This window comes from Polypterus senegalus, chromosome 3, assembly GCF_016835505.1.
Source record: "Polypterus senegalus isolate Bchr_013 chromosome 3, ASM1683550v1, whole genome shotgun sequence".
In the NCBI taxonomy this organism is placed as follows: Eukaryota; Metazoa; Chordata; class Cladistia; order Polypteriformes; family Polypteridae; genus Polypterus; species Polypterus senegalus.
Window position 1 is genome coordinate 235,165,555 of NC_053156.1, and position 23,671 is coordinate 235,189,225.

The 23,671-nt window shown below is 36.3% G+C and overlaps 1 protein-coding gene across 3 annotated transcripts in view; it reads right to left on the reverse strand.

Annotated features, from left to right (window-relative positions):
- Window positions 1–23,671, reverse strand: part of asxl2 (ASXL transcriptional regulator 2) — a 291,665-nt gene that overhangs the window by 190,477 nt on the left and 77,517 nt on the right. Inside the window, exon 1 of one of the 3 annotated variants that reach the window (XM_039748790.1) lies at window positions 788–803. The exons of the other annotated variants lie outside the window; for them this stretch is intronic. The gene's annotated coding sequence lies outside the window, so the exon portion shown is untranslated. Of the gene's footprint in view, window positions 1–787; window positions 804–23,671 lie in introns of those variants that run through there. 3 annotated transcript variants of the gene reach the window in all.

The following is a 23,671-nucleotide window of genomic DNA, read 5'->3' on the forward strand; positions in this document are numbered from 1 at the left end:
TGAAAAATGAAGAATTTAAGTGAATGCGAAATAGAGGTCCTGCTCAGTGAAGTGGAAACATGGAAATCATACTGTTTGGTGGCTTAAGCAGTAGTATAAGCAACAAAGGTAAATTGATGGAGGCACTCAAAAGTTCAAGTTAAAATAAAATTAAAAAAAAAAAAATTGCACAGTGGTTGAAATAAAAATAGCAGTGGTCACATATAAAAGTTGACACGAAAAAGTGGGTAACACCCCACAGTCTAAAAAAAGGTTTATGTCAAGATTAAAGTCAAAGTCAAAATGTTGTCATTAATCTCGAAATTTCCACTTTAATCTTGTACCTTGTTTTGTCATGAAAGTAGAACATTGTAAACATCATCCTAAAATTGAGGTTTTATTTGCTAGAGTTTCTCAAACCCCATCGTAAATAAGGGAGCATGTTAAATGCTTCATATTCCAAGTGTTCCCCAACCCAGTTGTTAATCACTACATGCTTCTTAAATGGGCTTTCTCTTATGCTAGGGTAGCACAGACAGTGATTGCTACATAGAATAGATAACATTCATAATATTACAGCTCTCTGAACAGTTAAGAATACTAAGATGTATACTTGATATAATTTTAATGGTGAAATTGATTAAAGCATGTATCAAACATGTGGGGGCACGGTGGCGCAGCGGTAGCAATGAGCTGGCACCCTGTCCAGGAATTGTTCCTGCATTGTGCACAATGCTAGCTGGGATGGGCTCAACCCTGGATGGAATAATTTATTGCAGCAGTACTGTCTTTGTCAAATGTTACCAACCTCCAATTCCTGACCTTCCATTTTCTTTCTCCACATATCCAGTCGCCACAAAATAAGCATCTGTAATAAATGTAAAACCAGCTGCAAGCTTAGAATGCAGATTCTTCAATTCTTTTAAAGAACTTGGAATAACTAAAAATGTATAACAAAGTTTATTCAATCTATCCATTTATCCGTGTTGCTCCCATCCCAGCAGGCATAGAGCATGAGGCAGGAACAAACCCTGGTGCACCAGCTCATCGCAGGGTGAATATGAGCACACACATACACTAGTAGCATCAATTTAGCATCACCAAATCCCCTCAACCTGCATGCTTTTAGAAGGAAACTGAAGCATGCATAGGAAACTCACCAGGAAGACATAAAAACTTCAGGCAGGGGACACCCGGGATGCGACCCTCTTACTGCAGCAATACTTCCACCTGCCACCATGCCGCCACGTTTAATTATTAACAGTGTACATTATGTAAATAAAGTTAACAATTTACTTGTAAAATGCATAAATGCATTAATGCAATTCATCATAAAAATTACATTAACTATACATCCTAGTATTTTAACAGCACACAGCTCCAAGAGGATAGCTTTTGGAAGTGTAAATCAACTTAGAAGTCAGTTATCATCATAGGACAAGAAGTCAGTATGATCTGTAAATACGCGGTCACTACTAATTCTTATATTTGTGATGTCTTCTAACAGCGCTTAGGCAGCCATGGAAGATGGAATAGTTTAGCCATTCCGTGCACCATTATATTGTTACAATCAAGTGCCTTAAATTTGTACACCATATCCAATTAATTCTGCTATATTTGGATGCAAATATGAAAAAGAAAGGGAAACCGCACAGAAACATTAACACTGCTTTGACGCAAAACTGAGCAGAAACATGCGTATGCCTAGTGTAAAGGCTGCTGTGGAAATGTACAGTTTAGTTTTTATATATCTCTAAATGAGTGCTGAAATGGGCATATGCAACATTTTTTTGCATACACACCATTTATACATGGGGTCTCAGCTGTAGATCTGATGGTATAACCTGCAAATCTTACACCATGGCAAAACTGAGCATAACAACTAAAACACAAGGTTTTCATCCTGCATTATCACAGTCTCTCTATAGCAGACATTCCATGACAGACTGGTGTTTTCAGATGTGCTGTCCAGAAGAAATGGGCAAGTTTAAGAAATAATCAAGCTTACTTCTCTTCCAAATCAGATGTCCAGCACTGCTCCTCAGACTCATTTGAAGGTGCCTTGTTTACCTCCTGTTGTGGCCAAAAGTTTTGAGAATGACACAAGTATTGGTTTTCACAAAGTCTGCTGCTTCAGTGTTTTTAGATCATTTTGTCAGATGTTTGTATGGTATACTGAAGTATAATTACAAGTATTTCATAAGTTTCAAAGGCTTTTATTGACAATTACATTAAGTTTATGCAAAGAGTCAATATTTGCAGTGTTGGCCCTTCTTTTTCAATAACTCTGCAATTCTCCCTGGCATTCTGTCTATCAACTTCTGGGCCAAATCCTAATTGATGGCAGCCCATTCTTATATAATCAATGCTTGGAGTTTGTCAGAATTTATGTTTTTTTTGTTTGTCCACCCTCCTCTTGAGGATTGACCACAAGTTCTCAATGGGATTAAGGTCTTGGGAGCTTCCTGGCCATGGACCCAAAATTTTAATGTTTTGTTCACCAAGCCACTTAGTTACCACTTTTGCTTTATGGCACAGTGCTCCATCATGCTGGAAAAGGCATTGTTCTTCACCAAACTGGTCTTGGATGGTTGAGAGAAGTTGCTCTCGGAGGATGTTTTGGTCCTATTCTTTATTTATGGCTCTGGATCGGGGCACCACCAGTGCATAGCTTGCTGAGGAATGGCAGCAGGCAGGTGTGAGTGCATCTGCACACAGAGTGAGGCAAAGACCTTTGGAGGATGGTCTGGTATCAAGAATGGCAGCAAAAAAGCCACTTCTCTCCAAGAAAAACATCAGGGACAGACTGATATTCTGCAAAAATATTCTGTGGGGTTGCTTCTCAGCCAAGGAATTTGCTCACTCACAACTTTGACTAAGAACACAGCAATGAATAAAGACATACCACCCAGTCTTTGAAGGCAGCTCTCAGCATGGTTCCTATGCATTTATTCCTCCTCATGGGTCCCACACTTGCACTTCCTCTTTCAATTATATCACCAAAGCCAAATGGACCAATCACATCAAAGCCAAACTAACCAATAAAATTGTTCCTAGGGACCTGACACACACATACAAACCTTAGTGTTTTATTACATATTTTTGGCATTATTTTTTGAAAGCAATCCCTCAATACGGTATTGTCCTAAAACGTTTTGCATAGTACTATAGCTGCATAATATTACACATACACCATTGGAACTAACCTTGAACAGGATGTCAGTCCACACCAGGGCTATCACACATAAAATCCACACAACTCTAATTCAAATCTGAACAGCTAATTCTCCAGGCACGTGAATGTATAAAGAATTGTACATCACGCGGTTAAAATTATGTAACTCCACCAGTCTACTCAACAGTCCTAGAAATGAACTAACTCTGATCTCTAAACCAACAAAGTAAAATAAGCAAGAAACCTAGGACAATGCAAACACTGTGGAAGCTTATTACTCTCTTGAAATGGAATTTCAAGGCAGAGTGGCAGATGATATTAACAGTACAGAGAAAGTAAAAACAGAAGCATTAAACCCTTGATTTGCCAAAGTCAATGTTAACAGGAAAAGTATTTTATACAGATAATTATATTGGTACACTAAATTCAGGCACTAATATATAAAATTAAATTAATATCGTTACCTTTAGAGTCATTGATTAACACAAAAAGCACACTAATGTCCAGAATTACCAGAACAACTATAAATTATAGCAAAGAACTTTTTGATTTGGATGAATGGTTTATCATGTCATGCATATAGTACTAAGGAAGCATTTTCAATAGTGCAGTAACAATGTAATGTGTCCAGTCTTCACTTAGTTACCAGCTAACATATATCAGGTCTCAGGCACATTATAAATGTTTTTCTTTTATTTTTTATAATAAGAGGTCAACCTTAAAATACACAAACATGAAATTGGTGCTCCTATTATCTTTTTGGATTCATTAAAATATAAAATACATAGCAAACCACCACCCTTTAATCTACAGCCAGCACTGGTAGCATAGTATTTATTATAGGTTTTGACTTATAAAAATGTGGACTACTAAATAAGCCACTAAATGTTAAATGTTTTCTGGTTTAAATCTCATCACTAACTCATTACATTTTGCTGAGCCAATTTTCAGATTGCTGAAAAATGCAAAACACTGTACTCCTATCTTATGATTTGGATCTTGGTTTCATGGTTTATTATGAGGCAGTCGCAGAATGGCTGCATAAGCATCCATCTATAAATAGCAAACAAAGTAAAGCGTAATTCCAGGTGTGTGATAAAAGTCTCAAGAGCTAAAACATTCTGTTTTTTTTAAAGGAGAAAATAACTTTTTACCTATTTTTCAATACGTATTATTACTTAAAACCTATTGCAGTAAGAAGGGTGAAGTGACTGAATGATATTTAGTTAAAATGTTCCTGACATAAATGAACATATACTACAAAACATTTCCTTCTATTTTTTATAGCTGGTAAAAAATTTTTTGAGATGCATAAAACAAAAACTTGCATATGAAAAGTGATTTGCTTACGGTATTTTTCCTCATACAAAAATGCAAAGAGAATCATCTTTTCAAAATGAAGTCAGGCTTGGTTCCTCTATGTCCATTTCTCACTATCTACTGTATGTCAACTGTGCATTACCTTATATCTGCACAAGAGTTATTTTCTTTCATAATACCTACCAATACTATTGTTAGTTCCATCATTGTTTCTTGGCTTATCCATGTACATGTACTTTTCTATTTTCATCTCTGAGAATCTGTCTAAGCCATTTCTTCTGCCTATCTGCCTAGAACACTGTTAATCCTGGTCAATTTAGTAACAGGCTTCTATTAATTGAGTTCATGCCAGTTTTCTTCTGTATTTCTATTAGTATTTATCACATAAAATATGGATGGGCACAAGCTGTACATGTATAAAAAGCGTGAAAGAATCATTCAACAATATGTGTGTACATTCTATGTTGCGTGACCTGGAAAGTAGAGTGGTGGTCACAGACTAAGCAGGGCAGATTAGAATTCCCCTTTCCTAGCAACACTCTCAACACTCTCCAGTTCTTCCTTGCGTCTTTCTAACTCAGAGATATTGTCATGTGAGTTGTAGTGGTTAAGGCTTGAGACTTCAAACTCTGATGTTATGGGTTCAAATCCCTCTACTGACACTGTACAACCCTAAAGCAAGTCACTTGAAAAAATCTATATAAATGCTGAACACTTCACACAAAGCCCTAATCAACTACACTGCATGTCAAAGATTAGCCAGATGAGGTCGACAAGATGAAATCAAAATGGAAGAGAGGTAACCCTTAGGTTTCAGACCTGGATACACTAAATGTCTCTGCAACATCTTCATACACAATCCTTATCACACAAATACAATGGACAGACATATCTCAGATATTTTTTTTCATCCAATTAAAAAGATTCAAATTAATGTCAAGAGTATGAATGCAGCTTTTGTTCTACAAATACAGCACTGAAAATGTATGTAACTGCAATCCTGGAACTTTGTAGTCTTGCAGTAATCCCTTTAAAGATGCCATTAGATATGCTGTCCTATTTCTTTTCCAAGTCCATAAAACATATGCAGACTAAACTGTAAAATTTCATTTAACCACTCAAATGTTCATGCAAGAACAAAGGGCTGGTCCACTGTTCCAAACTAAGATGTATTGTGTATTGTTATTTCATAATCTGAGATCCAGCTGTTGCTCAGACACTTTTTTTAAGCAATACTGGATGGACTTTTACAGAAAGGCTACAAACTTACATTTTTCTGGGGTTCGATATCCCTGGTCCTCTAGCACTTATAATGATGACCATCACTTCAGTCCGTTAGTCAAGATGTACTTTTCCATATTAGATGTAGCATTGAAAAGGTATATTTAGTGAACACATCTCAGCAACATCCTTTAGTATTTTCAGACTGATCTCATTCCTGGCCACTCTGGAGCTTCTCAAGCTTCAAAGTAACCTCAGCCAGTGAAATTGGTCCAGTCTCAACAAATGTTTCTAGAACAGTATCTTTTGGGAAATGCACATTTGTCAGGATTAGAACGTTTATAAAATAAAGACCCACCTTGTCCAAACATTATACCCCAAGTCTCTTCACCTTCAATTGCAACACTTTGGGTATTGTCCTGTTTACTTTTCAAAGTTGTGAAATGATTTATGAAAACGTCTTTGGAGATGGTTAAGAAGAATGACTTTAGAACATCGAAAACGTGTTTACTCTTCAGTTACCTTTACAGTTAACATTTTCTAATGGTTTCCAACATGACAGGTGCCACTACTATTAATCCCTTACAGCCAACACTCCTGGTATGGTCATGTGTGGAGTTTTCACATTGTGCCCATGTCTGCAAAAGTATTTCTCTAGCTACTTCTCAAAGATAGGTTCACAAACAAATATAATTTTATCCAGTGTGACTAAGATTAGATTTGTGTAGGTGCATTTTCCTGTAATAGACTAACACTACACCCAACAATGGATCCTGTCTTGTACCCAGTAATGTCAGGATGGGATTTTAACACCAAGACCAATTAGCTAGATTCAAAAAATTGTTTGATGAATTTGACAAAATAGGAAAAGATCAATTGAAATAATTCTAAGACCCAAGTCTTTCTTTACAAATATAAGAATTTTATAGAAAAACAGTTGTGCCTCAATTATACCAGGCTCAGCAGGAAACATATACTATTACTGAGTTAATGTTTCGCATTCTGCTTATAGGATCTAGCAGCACTCAACATCAAAAGGTACAAAAAACCTGTATAGTTACACATGGGGTAAAACAGGAATTACTGCATTTTGCTGGTAATACAGAAGCAGATTAAAAAAAAAAGAAGACATGCAACATAATAGGAAAAGCTTTTGTTTAGCCCTGAAATCCCTGCTGATTATTTTTATTTGTATCACAAAATCCACTGGGATTTCATGATTGCTTCTCTTCTTATCTCTTCAGCACTAATAGACTGGCAATGTTTACCTTATTTTCCATTTTTGTTACTCCATCTGTGCTTTGTTTCAAAAAAGTATCTGATAATTTATATGCAAAATTCTTCTCTCTGCATGTATAAAGTACCTTTGTTTTTCTTTCTTTGACTTGCTTGTTCAGTTCAATACAAAAGTCATTATTGTGCAAGTCATTTGATCCCTGGAGACATACCAGGGCTCTTCATCTAGTCCCATAGTGAGAGGTCAGAGTGACAATGTATGTTTACTGGGGGATTCAAAGTAAGGACTTTTACAGTGGGATGAACAGAAGAAATTAAAACAAACTGATACTGAGAGGAATGAGTTAATTAAAAAGCTAAACAAGTATAGCATTCAATAAGAAGAGTCTTTATAAATCAAGTAGGGATTCCTATACATGGGAAGGCAAACAGCAATAATTAAAATTATAAGACAGAATCAAGACAGAAAATAGCACTTGGCCTTTTGAAAGAACCCTTATGTAGAGGTTTATACACTTCTTCAATCATCTGACTGTTTGATAATTGTTAGTGTTCAGCAGACATACATAACTGATTGGAAAGGCTAAGGAAAGACAATGGAAGGGTATAATGAAAACCATGTATGTCTAACAGTTTGCACACACTACATGTGTATAGCAGGTGGTATTGCTAAGTAGCAGACTGTGAACACATTGTGGTCATAGTCCATTTCTTGTTTTATATCAAAAAAACAATTGCTACAGTCAATGTGTTAAAAATATATATGTTGGAAGGCATCTTAACATGGTAACATAACATCTTTCTGCCCATGTAACCATTTTATGATATTTTATTTTATCTTATTAGCTAAAACTCAAGAAGAAGCCCTCAAGAAAGTGCCAATCCACCACAGAGCACAATCTAAGAGCAAACGATAGAACTTTTTTTTCCTACTGACTTTACTGATGAAATTTTCTTCATACATTTACAGTAAATATGCACCATAGTCAGAGTTGTATATTTGCTGACAAAAAAGTTCATTAAAAACATGCAAGAGAAGCAATAATTACATTAAACTCAAAACCTAAAACTATTCATTTCTTTTCTGAACAAGCTTGGTTAAGCCAATTCTTGATACATTGAGTAAAAGACTGGATGCAGATTGGCCGTATTTGTGGGTCTGTGGCAATTTGTGTGTTTAAAAAAAACAAACTTGAGTGCCCTCAGGCTTGGTGATGGTATAGGTGCGTGCAATAGCATGGCCGGATGGCCCCAGGCCGTTGATGAGGAAATTGGATTATTGCATGTTTACATGCAGAGTGGTCAGCCCAGCTGGCTTCCTTATTAGCGCACTAAAGATTCCAATCAAGGCACCTAAGCCCACATTTGTATTAAATGGCCTGAGCAGGACACACAGGATGATGAGAAAGGTGGGAAAGAATGAAAGACTGGAGGTTAAACTGAAAGGAAAGAGAAAGGAAAAGTGGCATGATTGTGGGGGAGGAGGTAAGCTATTGGGAAATGGTCCTGGATGGAGCGAGCAGATGGCACTCATGGGGCAGGTAACCACTGCTGAGGGCCCAGGAGCAGAAGTGACCAAACCTTCCAAGTGTCTGTACTTCTGCTGAATGGCAAGGGATGGTGGTGGGAGAAGGGAACGGGGCTCACAGGATTCCTTGCCAAATGCTGTGTGACGGTGGCAGGGACAAGAACCAGACTAAAGAATGACTGCATTTACTGGTGAATGTCTCCCCTTGGTAAGGAGACCTTAAAGGGTGAGCAGAGGAGAGGTTGGCTTTATAGGGACGCACCACAGATCATGATGGTGTTTATGGACAGATCCTGAGTATATTTAAATCTTGGCTTTTTAACCTATTTTAAACATTATTTATTTATTGGATTTTAAGTTCCACAGAACACTATTTTTTACTGATTATTTTATTTTTGGAAAGACTGAATGCTTTTACGCCTACCTTTGCTGTGTATGTCAATCATTGTCCCAGATTCAAGAGAAATATGCCAGCTGTGGACAACCTGGCCATCGCAGTCCGATATTATTGAAGGGCGTACTCATTCAAACATTTAGGCTTGCATACAGCAGGCCAATTTAAACTCATCAAGTAATGTAACCCATAGGGCTTTGGGATATAAGAGTAAATTGGAACACCCAGAAAAAACCTTGGGGAACGCTGTAAGAAAAAAAGCTCCACACCAGCAGTGAACAAGCTGAACAACAGAACTTGGAATTCTGGAGCTGTGAGGAAACAGTACTAACTACTATGGCACATTGAGGAGGAGGAGGTTAGGAGCATGCGGCACATTGATTTCTACCTAAAATAACAAAATATTTAATTAATACATGGATGGTATTTTGCATCCTGCTGGATAAGCGATGAATTGCCATTTTCCCATGAAAACATTTAAAGTGTTATTGACTGCAGTAAGCATTTATTTTAGATTAATTGAAATTAATTATAATTGTTTCATATCTGTCAGATTAATTATAGCAGATAACAATTAAGACTACAGCAGGTAAAACCAGAATTTTATCCTCATTTTGAAAACACAAATTTTCAGAAAAGGTCAAAAGACAACATTTAGGCCCTACAGCCCCATTGTGTTATTGCTTACAGCTTATAACTCAGTGGGGACTTAACAGAACAAAGAACACTGGAATTCAGAATTCTAAATGCATAATGTTGCTTACGGCAATCTTTGCTCTTCCTTTTGATCTACCTTTATAGAAATTATTCTTAAAAGTGAAATTTAAGTCTGAATTGCTGCAGTACTTCCTTTATGACCTCTAAAATTTTCATCTGTTGTGAAAAAAACTTTTCCCATTTGCATTCCTGTGCATCATTATTTCATTAGTCAGTCTGTTATTTACAGATGTGATATTTTATAACTAATTGTCAAGGGTCTATTTTCTGCAGTGTTCTTCTGTTTAAATTTCAATAATTTGCAAAAGTAGGTGTTCTACATTAGGCCCAACTGTCTTAAAGACAAATGTTTAATGTGTTTAATGTACATCTTGGAAATAAATACCAGTTATTTTACACAAAAGCAAAGTATTTAAAATTTAGTTTCTTAAAAAAAAAAAAAAGATACTTGAGGAACAGAAAAAAATCCTCCACAAAAGTAAATTGTGAATTGCTTATTGAATAGATTAGGCATTGTGATTTAGGGGTGTGAAAAAGCAGATTCTTAAACATAAACTCCCACATTTTTCATTTAACAAGTTCAAGTTCCGAAGTGCCTTTTTGTTTTGTTGTTTTAATAATATGCCATATAATAAACTATCATTATCCACAAATCTAATGAAGCAATGTGCCACATTTCCCTTATGACACATGTAAAAAGAGACATCAACATACAATAATAATATTTGTGCACACTTAATCTGTATAGTTAATATGGAATACTTGACATTAAATTTGAATACTGGTAAAAATGAAAAATCATTAACTCAAACATTTCATAGATTTGTAATCTAATTAATGTTCATTAGAGATCTGGATTTATCATGCCAACCACAGGTATAAGGAAGGAACCATAGACATACAGGGTGTCAAATCCATTACAGGGTCTACTCACACTTACACCCGCATGGAACTAATTTACAACTGACAATTAATCTGGAGTGCAAGTCTTTGAGCATGTGGCATGAAAATGAGAGTACACCGAAAAAAAACAACTCAAGAACTGGTAGAAAGTGCAGACTCCACATAGACAGTGACCACATATGGGATTCAAACATTAGACATTAAATCTGTAAGACAGCTACACTAAGCACCGCACCAGCTTGGTAACTACATATACAATAAACAAAACTTAAATGTAAATTGCCGGCACAAACTATCCATTTATTGAATGAATTTAATCCAGAAAGAATCAAAGCCTATCCCAGTAGCATCGACATAAGGCAAGAATAAAGTGTAGAGAGGATATCATTGCAGGGTACTTTCACAAGCACACACTAAGAGAAGGCAAGTTGTGTAATGTCAATTAACTAGCACATCTTTGTCTAGCAGAAAAAAAAAGCACAGAAACATTATACAGGACTTTATGAGTCTCACCTAGACCCACTGCAGTTTGTTTACCGGACAAAGATTGGAGTGGAGGATGCAATTATCCATCTGCTCCAAAAGACTAATTCTCACCTGGACAAAGCTGGCAGTACTGTGAGGATTATGTTTTATTGATTTCTCTAGTGCCTTCAATACCATCCAGCCATCCCTTTTAAGAAGTAAGAACAGAGATTTGAAAGTGATGAGACTATGTTGTCCTGCTCTGTCACACAATCAAGGACTGTGTTTCTGATGTGGATGTAAGCAACACTGAAGCACCATAAGGAAGAGTTCCATCTCATTTTCTCTTCATCCTGTACAAATCAGACTATAAATATAATTCCAGGTCATGTCACTTACAGAAACTCTCAGATGACTCTGCACTTACGGCATGTATTGATAAAAAAGATGAGAGTATAGGAGTTGGTGGAGAACTTTGTTCCATGGTGCAGAAAGAATTATCTGCAACTTAACATAAACATAACCAAGGAACTGTTTATTGATTTTTACCACACCAAAGATCCACTGTGCCTGGTCAGTAGTCAGGTAGTAGATGTAGAGGTAGTGCACTTCTAAAAGTACCTGGGGGTCCATATCAATGACAAGTTGGACTGGTCTCGCAACACAGAGGAACTACATAATAAAGGAGCATGTCCTTTTTCCTTAGGAGACTGCGTTCCTTTACTGTAGGTAGTGATATCCTTCACATCTTCTACAACTCTGTGATGGCCATTGTGATTTTCTGTACTGTGGTGTGCTGAGCTGGTAACATCACTTCATGAGAGGCCCATCGAATCAACAAGCTAATTAGAAGGGCAGGTGTGATGGTCCAGGTTAGCTTCACTCCTACCTTCCTTCCTTCCTTCAGCAGCTACTAAACATGGACCTGTCAATAGTTGTGACTGGTATCAGGCAAATGAGGAGACTTAATCAACAAGAGGGAGGTGTAAAAGTGATTGGTGCTTTTATTTTCGTAAAACAAACAGTAACAAGTACAAAACTTAAAGTGCAAATAAGTGCATTGCAGTGCAATCCTCCTTCAACACATAGATAATCTCTAAAATGCAGTGCCAATCAAATACTTCCATAAAATGAGGTTAAAACCCAGGCAGGTCTTCCTTTAAAAACATGAGCCCCACTGCAACACTCTAAAGTCTGGTGTTGGGGACCTGAGCCAGGATTAATGGTTGACTGCACCTTTTTGTGGCCGTCTCCTCTCTCTGCAAGGTCCTGATTGGATAAGCAGAGGAGACATCTGCCGCTGACAGGTACAGTCAACCATTTACCCCAGCTCGGGTCCCTAACACCACCATCCACAGGATAGAGGACACAATGGGTTTCTCCTATTGCCCAGTCAATAGGGCTGGCCATACGCTCCTTACTCTGGGGCTCAATACCAATCATCTGCCTCCATTCCTCACAGCATGGGCTCTCCTATTCCTGCCTCTCACTCTCTTTCTTTTACTTTCATTACTCTCCAATATTTCATCTTTGTTCTTCTTTCATTCCTTTGCTAACTCTTTGTTTCACTCTCCCTGTCTCTAGCTCTGGCTACCTTTTAAGCTGTGGCTGACTGCAGGTGCCGCAATCACCAACTCCTATGTGTCAACGAAGCACTTTAACTAACCCGCTAATGTCTGCACATGAATAAAGTGTGGAGTGGTGTGTGTGAGCATATTTTCACATGCACCTGGCCCACATGGAGCCCGCACACTCTGACTTATTTATTTAATTTAAAAACGTATAGCACCACAAGCCAGTAGTAGCAAAGGAGAGTATTAAAACAAAACTGTGAATGAACATAATTACCATAATGAATACCATAAATGAACAATGATTCACATCCTCTCTTGGACACACAAACACTGAGCACTTTCAACCAACGAATTATTCAGAATTATTCTTGGTGTCAAGAAGCAGTACTGGGGCTCCTTTATACCAATATCAATACACCTGCATAATGCCTCACTGTGACTGTGACAGCTAAGTCACACGTTCTTTAATTTTCTTCCTAGTAGTCATTCTGGTATGTGTTCTGACTATACTACACTCTGTGTGTGTGTGTGTGTGTGTGTGTGTGTGTATACTGTATATACACACACGGTTATCTACCCGGTCAAGAAAGTGAACCAGCCGCCGTGGCACAACGTCCGAGATGTTGATGTCCGAGGTTCAATCCCTCGGAGGGGAAATCAAAGGTGTGTATGCATGATGAGCCCCAATTAGGGTGAAACATGTGTCGTGTACTCTTTGTTTTATTTTGGCAGATGCTTTGATACATATCTATGATCTGCTTCTTAAAACTGAGAGGATGTGGTGGATGTTTGCCGACTGGCTGACCAACCACCTGCGTTACCTGGTAGGTAACCATCCAAATAATCAGATTGCGATTCAGACCTATGAATGTAATACTCTGATCTTCACTCTGTCAAGTAAGCAAACCAGACGGCATAGCACCAAATTTTCCCCTGAGGACAAAAATTTCTATCTTTCATCTATCTATAATAATAAAACTAAATCTCCAGGAGTTATGAAGTATTACACTACAAAATAAATATGAGGTGTAAAAGCTAAACAAAAAATAAATACAAATTGTACAAGGAGCTATAATAAAAAATCTTATATAGACTAAAAACAAAACTAAGCTGCCAAATAACCAGATCAACAATACACTGTACAAGTTTGGCTTTGCAAAATAAAATGGTTGAAAAAACTCTACCATTTACAGAGTTGCCTGAGGACCATGCCTGAACCTCCCATATTTTCCATAATGTGTCATTTGGATGGTGGGGAAATAACAGGCATTTCTATAACAATTACATATTACAGTGTGGCTGGGATTGTTTTTGTGTAATTACACAGGTAGACTGCTCAAGATTGTGTGTCACACAAATCAGCAGAAATGCTTTAGTGAACAAGTCATTCAATGTTTTCATTAACAATAGCCCTGGAATCAATGTTCATTATCCCTCTCCTCTACACACTTTAACCCATTCAGCTGGGCTGCTCAACTGCCAGAATCACCACTCAAGTTTCATGTAGTCATTTTATATCAGTAGCCCCACCTGAAACAATCAGCACTTCTGTAAAATGTTTACTAGTTTTCTGATAAAAAGCAACACACATCATACCGAGTAGTAATGTTTCAAAATCCAAAATGTAGTCTCTCTTCTACCACATCCTGTCAGAACCACCTAAGAGTACAAAGAACTTTACATGCAGCAGAAATGTAATGATCAAGAAGGCCATGAAAATTGGCAATATATTAGCTCACATACTAGCTGAATTGAAAAATACACTGAGATAGTGGATACGTTTTATTTTTGGAAAAATGGTCCTGTCAAATATATTTGACATTTGAAATCCATTAATGCAACTACAGCTGATAGGTTTATATGGAAAATACTCAACAGCCAGAGGTAGAAAACTACCTGATTGAATAAAATGATTGCCATAATTTTAAGAAACTGCTGTCAGCTCTAATTAACTGGACAGAATAATGACAGTATGTCCAAAATCCTCAACAAAAAACTTAAAATATTAAAAATGTTGGACTTAGAAAAAAAAAAAATATAAAAAGTATCTTGGCATCTACTTTTTTTTAGCACACAACCCAATATTGACATGAGATTGTCAGTTATATGAGATACTGCAGTGCTGAAATCTAATTAGCTGCCCTGCAGTGAGATTACATGTAACTATAGCCAGAATGAGGAACTGCATGCAGGAAAAAGATGTTTAACTCTGGCTCCTCGAGCGGCACTAAAGACATCTGATGTGACCTATAGGAGGTAAGGTAGTATAAATGTCTGCGATTTGTGGCAGACTATGTTCTAGTTTAAGAATTTGTCAAATCAGAACATTCTGGTATAGTCTTGTTATCTGATAAGCCACTAAAAAAAAAATAAAGAAAAAAAAAAGTTTGATTTTTTTTTTGTTATTCAATCAAAGCTGTCAAAATTTTGAAACCAAGGCTGTAATTATGGATGAAAATGTAGACTTCTTCCAAACATAGCTTGCAATTAATTTTAAAGTAATTTTATACAAAGCGTTGCTTTCCATTACAAAATGCCTGCCATCAACACTGCTAAACATGTATTGCAAAGTGTCACTCAGATGTACCTATGACAATAAAGGTAAAATTATTTTTTCTAAGAAGAATTGCAACAATATTAGCATACAATGCACACAAACAAACTCTGACACTGTGCCACCCTTAAAATGATTAGGTATATTCAGTAAATAGAAGGATAATTAAAAAATGCAGCAAAATATCATCATTCCATTTTAATGCATGGTCTATTATGGCACCATGTTAAAAGTTTCATTCAGAAGCAACTAGTGTAAGGCATTAGCACCTCAGAAGCATGAAACATGGTAAGTTGATAATTTAGGAAAGCCAATCAGAAACAAATAAGTGTAAAAAAATAAGTACTGTAATGTGAAAAAAATTTGTACGTAATTTTACGTTAGTCAATGTATATACTGTAAATTAAGTGTACCTCAGTATTTGATTAAAATTCATATTTGGTACTGCTACAACTCAAGAGTAAAATCAGCATGCATTACTGAATGAAATTCCTCTCTTCAACCATGTATTTTTATCCATCCATTGTCAAACCTCATTAATTCAATATAGAATCACTGGTGAGAAGAGCCAAACCCAACACTATTGGTAGCAAGGCAGGAAAAATGACCAGATGTGGGGACCAGTAATCACACATTGCAATTATACACAACACCAGTCATTTAATTACGGTTTTAAACAAACAATTTTGTGCATAGGTAGGTAGGCACGCTAAAGAAACGTCTTGTATATCCAAGGCCACTCCTATATAATCAACACTTGATGTAATGTATTTGTCTCAACTTGCTTTTTAAAATTCTTTATTTATCCCATATTTCAGATATGACTAATTTCTCATAGGAAATATGAATAAATATTTTAGATCTACATTAACAATTTTTCATATAGGAAGCAAGCTTCTACTCAGGCTAGTGGTTTAAGTCAAATGAGGTGGTCTGGTTCCTTTTTTTGAGTGGTTGTGCAAATCTTCCTCACACTTCTGTTGAATTTTTGCACAAGCAAGGCATGTTGAAACAAGAGAAAAATAAATTGTTGAATTTTTTTTAAAACAGTTGTATTGCCCTGGGTATTTAATTAAAAAAATACAAAGTTCGGGTAGCAAATATTTAAATATGTGTACACCTTTATGTGATAGTTACTCTGTTTTGGATTTAGTGTATTTAATATTTTATTGCCTCTATTTTTAAGTAAAAAAAAATATATAACACAATATTATGGCCGTGGTTACAAGTAAAATAAAAAAACACTTGTGAATATACTGAGAATAAAAGTAAAACAAATGACAGATGGATTCCTTTTTGGTTTTTTAACAGATTTACTACAAGAATACACTTTATGTCATTCTTTCTCTCCACTTCCTTTCAAGATAATTAAATGTGTGCCAGAATACAACCCTGTAAATATGCATAAAAAGAAGAATCAAGGCATAGGTCACATGTGGTAAACTAATGGGAACAGATTCTCACCTGCCTGCAATATTTAATGAAAAAATATACACATCTGAGGAAAAAAAAACACCTACCTAAAACTGTAAAAACCTCATTGTTCAATTGAAAACTGCAGTTCTGTAATTAGCTTATTCTTTTCAGTTTCTGCAGTCAGGAGAAAACATTTTTTGCATATACAGTAGTACCTGCAGAGCAGAGATTATCAGCCACAAAGAAACAGGTGCATTTTACATGATAAAAATGCTGGATGTTGGAATTTCGAGCTGCAGCTTTTATCTCTGCATTGATTTAGTGAGTATACATTTAATAACTACAGCAACCATTAATCATAGTCAAAAAGAATGCCAAAACCTCTTCTATCTCAATATTCCCACAGTCAGTGTAGGCAATTAGATGCACATAGAAAATGACGTAAAATTAAGTCACTGTAGCTACAGCATAAGCCCATGACTTAGTGAATATCACTGTGGTGCACTTGGCTTTGCCTTTCAAAGAACCTGTGAAAGTAATGTGATAAATATAAATCATTTTAAATGATGTGATCCAGGTGAAGAAAATTAAATCAACCACGAGTCTGGACAAACTGGACTCCTCTTGAACAACATAGATGTCAGAGTATGGGCAGGGTGCTGATACTGCTTCTTAAATTGTCTGGATGAAGAGAGCTAACCTAAGGAAAAAGCTGTTGGAATTTAATAAACTATAGAGTGTATATATTTAAAAAATATTAAGGGAAATATGAAATAAAATTTGAGTATTTGCAAAAATTGATCCAAAAATGTGGGCATTAGGCAAACTCTGCAGCGAAAGAACCTTCACACAAATGTGTACTACTATGATAAGGCAACAACATTTCCCACAAAAGATGTTTTCTTTGATGCCACTGCAGGCTTTAATAATGAACACTATTTATTCCTATTTCATTTTATTAATTATATAAAATGAGATCAAAATGTGCAAAAGCTTATTTATAAAAATCCTGTACTGACTTATCCTTCCATCCCATCTCACTAGTCATTCAAGCCAAAGTTCTTTAAAGGTGTCAATTATCATAATATTACACTAGGGGCCTCCGCCCCCTGCTCACTTCGCTCACCCACCCCCAGGTTTGGTTAACCGGATATATAATTTAAAGAGATTGTTATTTTCATAGTAATTGTTACATATGCATTATTTTCACTTTTACTTTAAAACTTTAGTAAAAACAATATTTGGAATTAACTTTTCTTCAAGACAGTATTGAATTTTGATTCCATGTTTGGACTTACATCCTGACAACGCAACGTATAACTGCCTGTGAGTGAATATCGTTTCTTTCTCTCTAATAAATAAAATGACTTTTTCTAATGTTTGTCCATGCTCTTTCTTCTTCGCTTAGTAATTGACATGTCATCTAGAATATATAAAATTATTGTCCTGATAAAATTTATAATAGCTGAGAGCGCAGGAAGTGTGTCTGCCAAAAGCATTCACACGACTGAGGTTAGATGACCGGGGTAGGGTGTGACTTGAAAGAATCTCATGTTAAAAGTCTCCATCTCACGGGACTTCATACTGCGCCAGCGTTTTTGGAATCTTTTTATTCTCGTTGGCAACAATAATCAGACAATCTACAAGTCTCCGACTTAAAGTTTAAAACTGAACAATATATTTGATCTCTTTTCGCTGTTCCGTTATTTCACAGAGTAATAATTTCCATTTATTTACACTAATGCAATCTTTCCTATCCTTTTTTGTACTTCCATTATCTCTAGCCTGCTCTGCATGTGTACCACGCCAACATTTTTGAATTGTTTACGACATTCTACTTTGTCATCTACTCTTTATCCTTTATTTCCGGCCCCAGGCGTGGACTTGTCTTGCAGGACGTATAAGTGTCTCTCCGAGAAAATCAAGTCTTGTCTCCTTCCAAGATTTTTTTTTATAATAGAGATATATGTGTACAGGACATTACCTCTGTCTTCTATAACCATGATATGATTTCCTTAGACAGTTGTTCCTTACAAGGAGCTAAAATGCCTCATTTGGCATTAGGGACATACATTTTTCTATCTATTTTCTATCTGAATATTCAGGACACTTGGAGAATCAGATATTTCGTTTAATCGATGAGAAGCAAATACTGTTTTGGGTTTCACAATAAATACCAATAACTGTTTGCCTGTAAAGTGTGGCTTGTTGAGTTTCTTCTCAGCCATATCCAACTTAAGCTTAAGGCCCCACAGCTTGAGATATCAACTTCTGAAACATGTATGTTGCATAAGCTACACTATAGGGAGCCAGATGCTTCACATTAAAAAAAAAAAAAATTCAATGTCACATGTATCTGGGATTAGATTATTATCTCACATGCCTTTAGGCACAGAATGTTTGATATCCCAAGGTCAGTCAAATATAGTGTACGTGTCACACCACTTTTTAATTACCGCCAGCTCTTTTTCACCCCAATTGGTCATCTAAGTACAGTGACTAAATCAAAGCCATTTATCTGTTTATTAATTGGATCTCAACAACAGCATCAGCAGTTTGAATATTACTGTATTAAAAACATTAAATCATATTTTAACATGGCTTTCTCATAGCTACATTTTAGTGTATTCCTGTTAAGCTATATACAGTATTCATTGAATTATTATTTTCATGAAAGCCATAAAGACTGATTGATTTAGATCATTTATGTTAGGTAGAATGCCCAGTAGGGGTTGGGTGGTCTCTTGGCCTTGGAACCCCTGCAGATTTTTTTTCTCCAGCCCATTTGGAGTTTTTTTTGTTTTTATATCCTTCTTTATTCTCTGTTGCTAAGTATTGACTAATCTTACTTTGTTTCATATAAACATTTCTTTCTTCATCTTGTAAAGCACTTTGAGCAACACCTTTTTTATGAAAATGTGCTACATATATATATATATATATATATATGTTGTTGCTGTTAGTGTACTACTGTCCTAATAACAACAACAGGCAAACAAAATATTACTTTTTGGTCACATGAGAGCAAAAGGCTATAATCTTTATTTACTTATCAGTTCCATAGATCTTTCCATAAAAGGAAATAAAATTACATGTGACCTATCAATTTTATTTACTCCATTTGTTTACTGATAAGCCTTAGACAAATCACAGCAGGGATGGAGGATTTGGTGGCTTACACACACATACATTGGGTACGGAAAGTATTCAGACCCCTTTCAAATTATCACTCTTTGTTATATTGCAGCCATTTGCTAAAATCATTTAAATGATTTTTTTTCCTCATTAATGTACACACAGCACCCCATATTGACAGACAAAAAAGGATTTTTTGAAATTGTTGCAGATTTATTAAAAAAGAAAAACTGAAATATCACATCGTCCTAAGTATTCAGACCCTTTGCTCAGTATTTAGTAGAAACACCCTTTTGAGCTAATAGAGCCGTGAGTCTTCTTGGGAAAGATGCAACAAGACAACCAGGCACTGCTCATCACTTGTCCAATACAGTCCCCACAGTGAAGCATGGCGGTGGCAGCATCATGCTGTGGGGGTGTTTTTCAGCTGCAGGGACAGGACAGCTGGTTGCAATTGAGGGAAACATAAATGCGGCCAAGTACAGGGATATCCTGGACAAAAACCTTCTCCAGAGTGCTAAGGACCTCAGACTGGGCCGAAGGTTTACCTTCCAACAAGACAATGACCCTAAGCACACAGCTAAAATAACGAAGGAGTGGCTTCACAACAACTCTGTGACTGTTCTTGAATGGCCCAGCCAGAGCCCTGACTTAAAACCAATTGAGCATCTCTGGAGAGACCTAAAAATGGCTGTCCACCAATGTTTACCATCCAACCTGACAGAACTGGAGAGGATCTGCAAGGAGGAATGGCAGAGGATCCCCAAATCCAGGTGTGAAAAACTTGTTGCATCTTTCCCAAGAAGACTCATGGCTGTATTAGCTCAAAAGGGTGCTTCTACTAAATACTGAGCAAAGGGTCTGAATACTTAGGACCATGTGATATTTCAGTTTTTCTTTTTTAATAAATCTGCAACAATTTCAAAAATTCTTTTTTTTTGTCTGTCAATATGGGGTGCTATGTGTACATTAATGAGGAAAAAAATTAATTTAAATGATTTTAGCAAATGGCTGCAATATAACAAAGAGTGAAAAATTGAAGGGGGTCTGAATACTTTCCGTACCCACTGTAAATATACTGTAAAATCTTACTTTGAATTAGAGTTCAATATTACCGTGTGCCAGCATGTCTAAAAGACTATTTTTAGAGATATAGATAATGGAGATAGAAAAGATTTTAAATACAAAATTTGCTTGTGTGAGATGTCAGCTATGTACAGAAAATACAATTTTTGTGCCGCGTAGCAGAGGGAGGATTTTCATATTAGATAACATCCTTGGTATGGACACGTTCTTACATCATTATTAACCTTGATATGATACTGGCAGCAAGTAAAATGAATGCTAATCATATCATTTAAATGACAAATATTCTCTATTGCCTCATTATAACAAACCCAGTGCTTTAGAATATTATTCATTGGTAAAGTTCAGGAAATAAGGTATTGGAGAAAAGGGCAGTGGGCTTTTTAATGTTATTTCATTATCTTTACAGGACAGGAAGTACTAATGGCATATAAAGAGCAGAACATTAGGCTGGGATAAAGAGAATATCTGAATTTAGACTTAATATGTGAACATTTCCAAACTTGGCTTTTTGAATATAGCCACACAACCACTTATTAATCAACCTAATACACTTCTCTGCTGTGAGACAAATGACTGGTGTGCACAGAGAAAAATCTTAATTGACAAACTAAGATCATGTATACTTGTCAGAGGGAGTGACTGGCCCACGACTTTATTTCTTAGTCAACGAGACAGAAGTGCTAGCCATTGAGCCACCATCTTGCCCAAGCATATGAGGGGAAAAACATTGCATCACAGCACTCTCTCTACATTTGTTTACTCTCCTACTCACTCATAATAAAATTATGTTTATTAAGCACTTAAGTCAATTACTTGCGAATATATATGGAGATGGGTTCAACAATCAGAGACTGATCTGGCATTTGATGACAGTAAGGCATTTGTTTCACAGACATGCACAGTACAAACAGGCAGTCAATCTTCACTAATCTACTGATGAATGAACCAGGAAAATGCAAAGAATTGAAATCTTTATTTTGAATGCCTGTACAACAGTAACTGTAGCAAAACACACATTATTAATAAAATACTTCATTTTTCTTGTAACACTTTCCAGCTGCTCTTAAGGCTGATGTTTTTCTCACTGTGGGGTTATAGACACTGGTGAATAATAAAAAATAAATACTCCCTGTTCGTATTTTTTTCTTACTGTGACTAAAATAAAAAAGCAGAAAGACAATCCTAATGAAACTAAAAACAGTATATTTGTAATACTGTGTCCCATCAGGCATGACAATTCAGCCCAATCCATGGAATGGAGGCTTAGAAGGAAGGTTGAAAACATAAAATATTAGTAGCTATAGCACTGGGTATATAAAAATAACAGATGTAAGAAAATGAGCATGACAAATGACATGAGACAACTCAGTCAATCAAGCTGCTTTGGTTAGCTATGTGGCAACAATGTCACATTCAAGTAAACAATCTCCAAAATTGGTCAGGGCCTCTGCTTCAACTAGATAACTCAATAAATGTCACCTACCTAGTTTATTTTACCTATTCCAGATACTACCACTGGAGAATAAAATACTAGTTTTCAGGGCAAAGTAAACATACATGATCCAGTTAGGCATCCTATGGTTTACACTTCACATGTATTTCCTGATTAGAGCTGCTGTGTATTTCATATGTTAGTTATTTGTTTAAAAACATTAAGTATTACAATAATTATGAACTGTTACTAACCCTCCTCTATTCTGTTTTTCTTCTCAATATCCTGCTGTGGCACTTGCTGCCACTGCTCTACTTCAAGCGATTGTCATGCCCATGGGAATGACATCTGTAATACTGAAAGCCTTGGAATTAAAGGATGAAAAGACTCTTGCCATAAGTATTAGATAGCCCAGTACATGCTTATACTGTAAAATTCCCAAGATTTGGTGGGCAGTCACATGACCTAGGTCTCCAGGACTATCAATTGACTTATTTTGTTTAAGGATGGTGCTAATTGGAGTTTTTAATTTCTTCTCCTAAGTTGTCAACAGGTCATTGCTTAACAACAATATTAATATATTATGCTAATAGACAGATACTGTATTCCCTTTATGTTATTTAGTTTGGAACTACTTTGTTTTACTGTATGTTTAAACAAATCTGTATCTTAATGTGTATGTTTTATGTAAATATTAATATGCATCATGTATTTGCATTTTATTTGTAAACTTGTTACAGTGCTCTGAGCCAGCACCTGCATTCAAGTGAAGAGTGCTACTATATACAAAAGTAAACTGAATTGAATTTCTGTGGTGTGAAATGACCAAATTTCAGAGGCGGAGGTCTTCCACTGAGAGATGAAAATGTAGAACCAAGCAATGCTTCATGGTACTTGACTTTTGCAATCAAAACAAGTGCAATGTGTTTCACTGTCATTTGAGGTTGCCAGGGTTCTTATCTTTTTAGCCATGCCATGTTCTTGCTTTATTGTTGAATTCTTGTCAGGCATGTAGCGTGACCATGCCACCACTTGCCGTGAGATGGACTCAAGGCCCAATAATGTGATGGATTAAGCCTGCGCCTTCAATGCTTTGGTAATGTATGACTTTCTGTTGTGCTCAGAGAGGCAGAGAACTTCTACTGAGAGATGAGAATGCAGAAGCAAAGGATTCTTCATGGCTCTTGACCTTTGAGATGAAAATAATCAGTCTGTCTGTGCAATGCACTTCACTGTCAGCAGAGGTTGCTGCAGCTTTTTTCCTGTCAGCAATGTCGCTTCCCTGCAGCCAGAGTGTGTGGCTGTGCTGCTGCTTGCCATGAGAAGGATCTTCTAAAGCATGGTCTCCAGCACCAATTCTGGGGTCATGTTATGTGTTATCAGGTCATACGCTCTCACTTAAGACCAAGATCAAGGTTCAAGACCCAGTGGTTTGCATGTTTTTGTGTAAAAGACAGCCAACCTTTACCATTCTATATACTGTATGTATATGTGAATTTCCCCTTGGGATTAATAAAGTATCTATCTATTAGA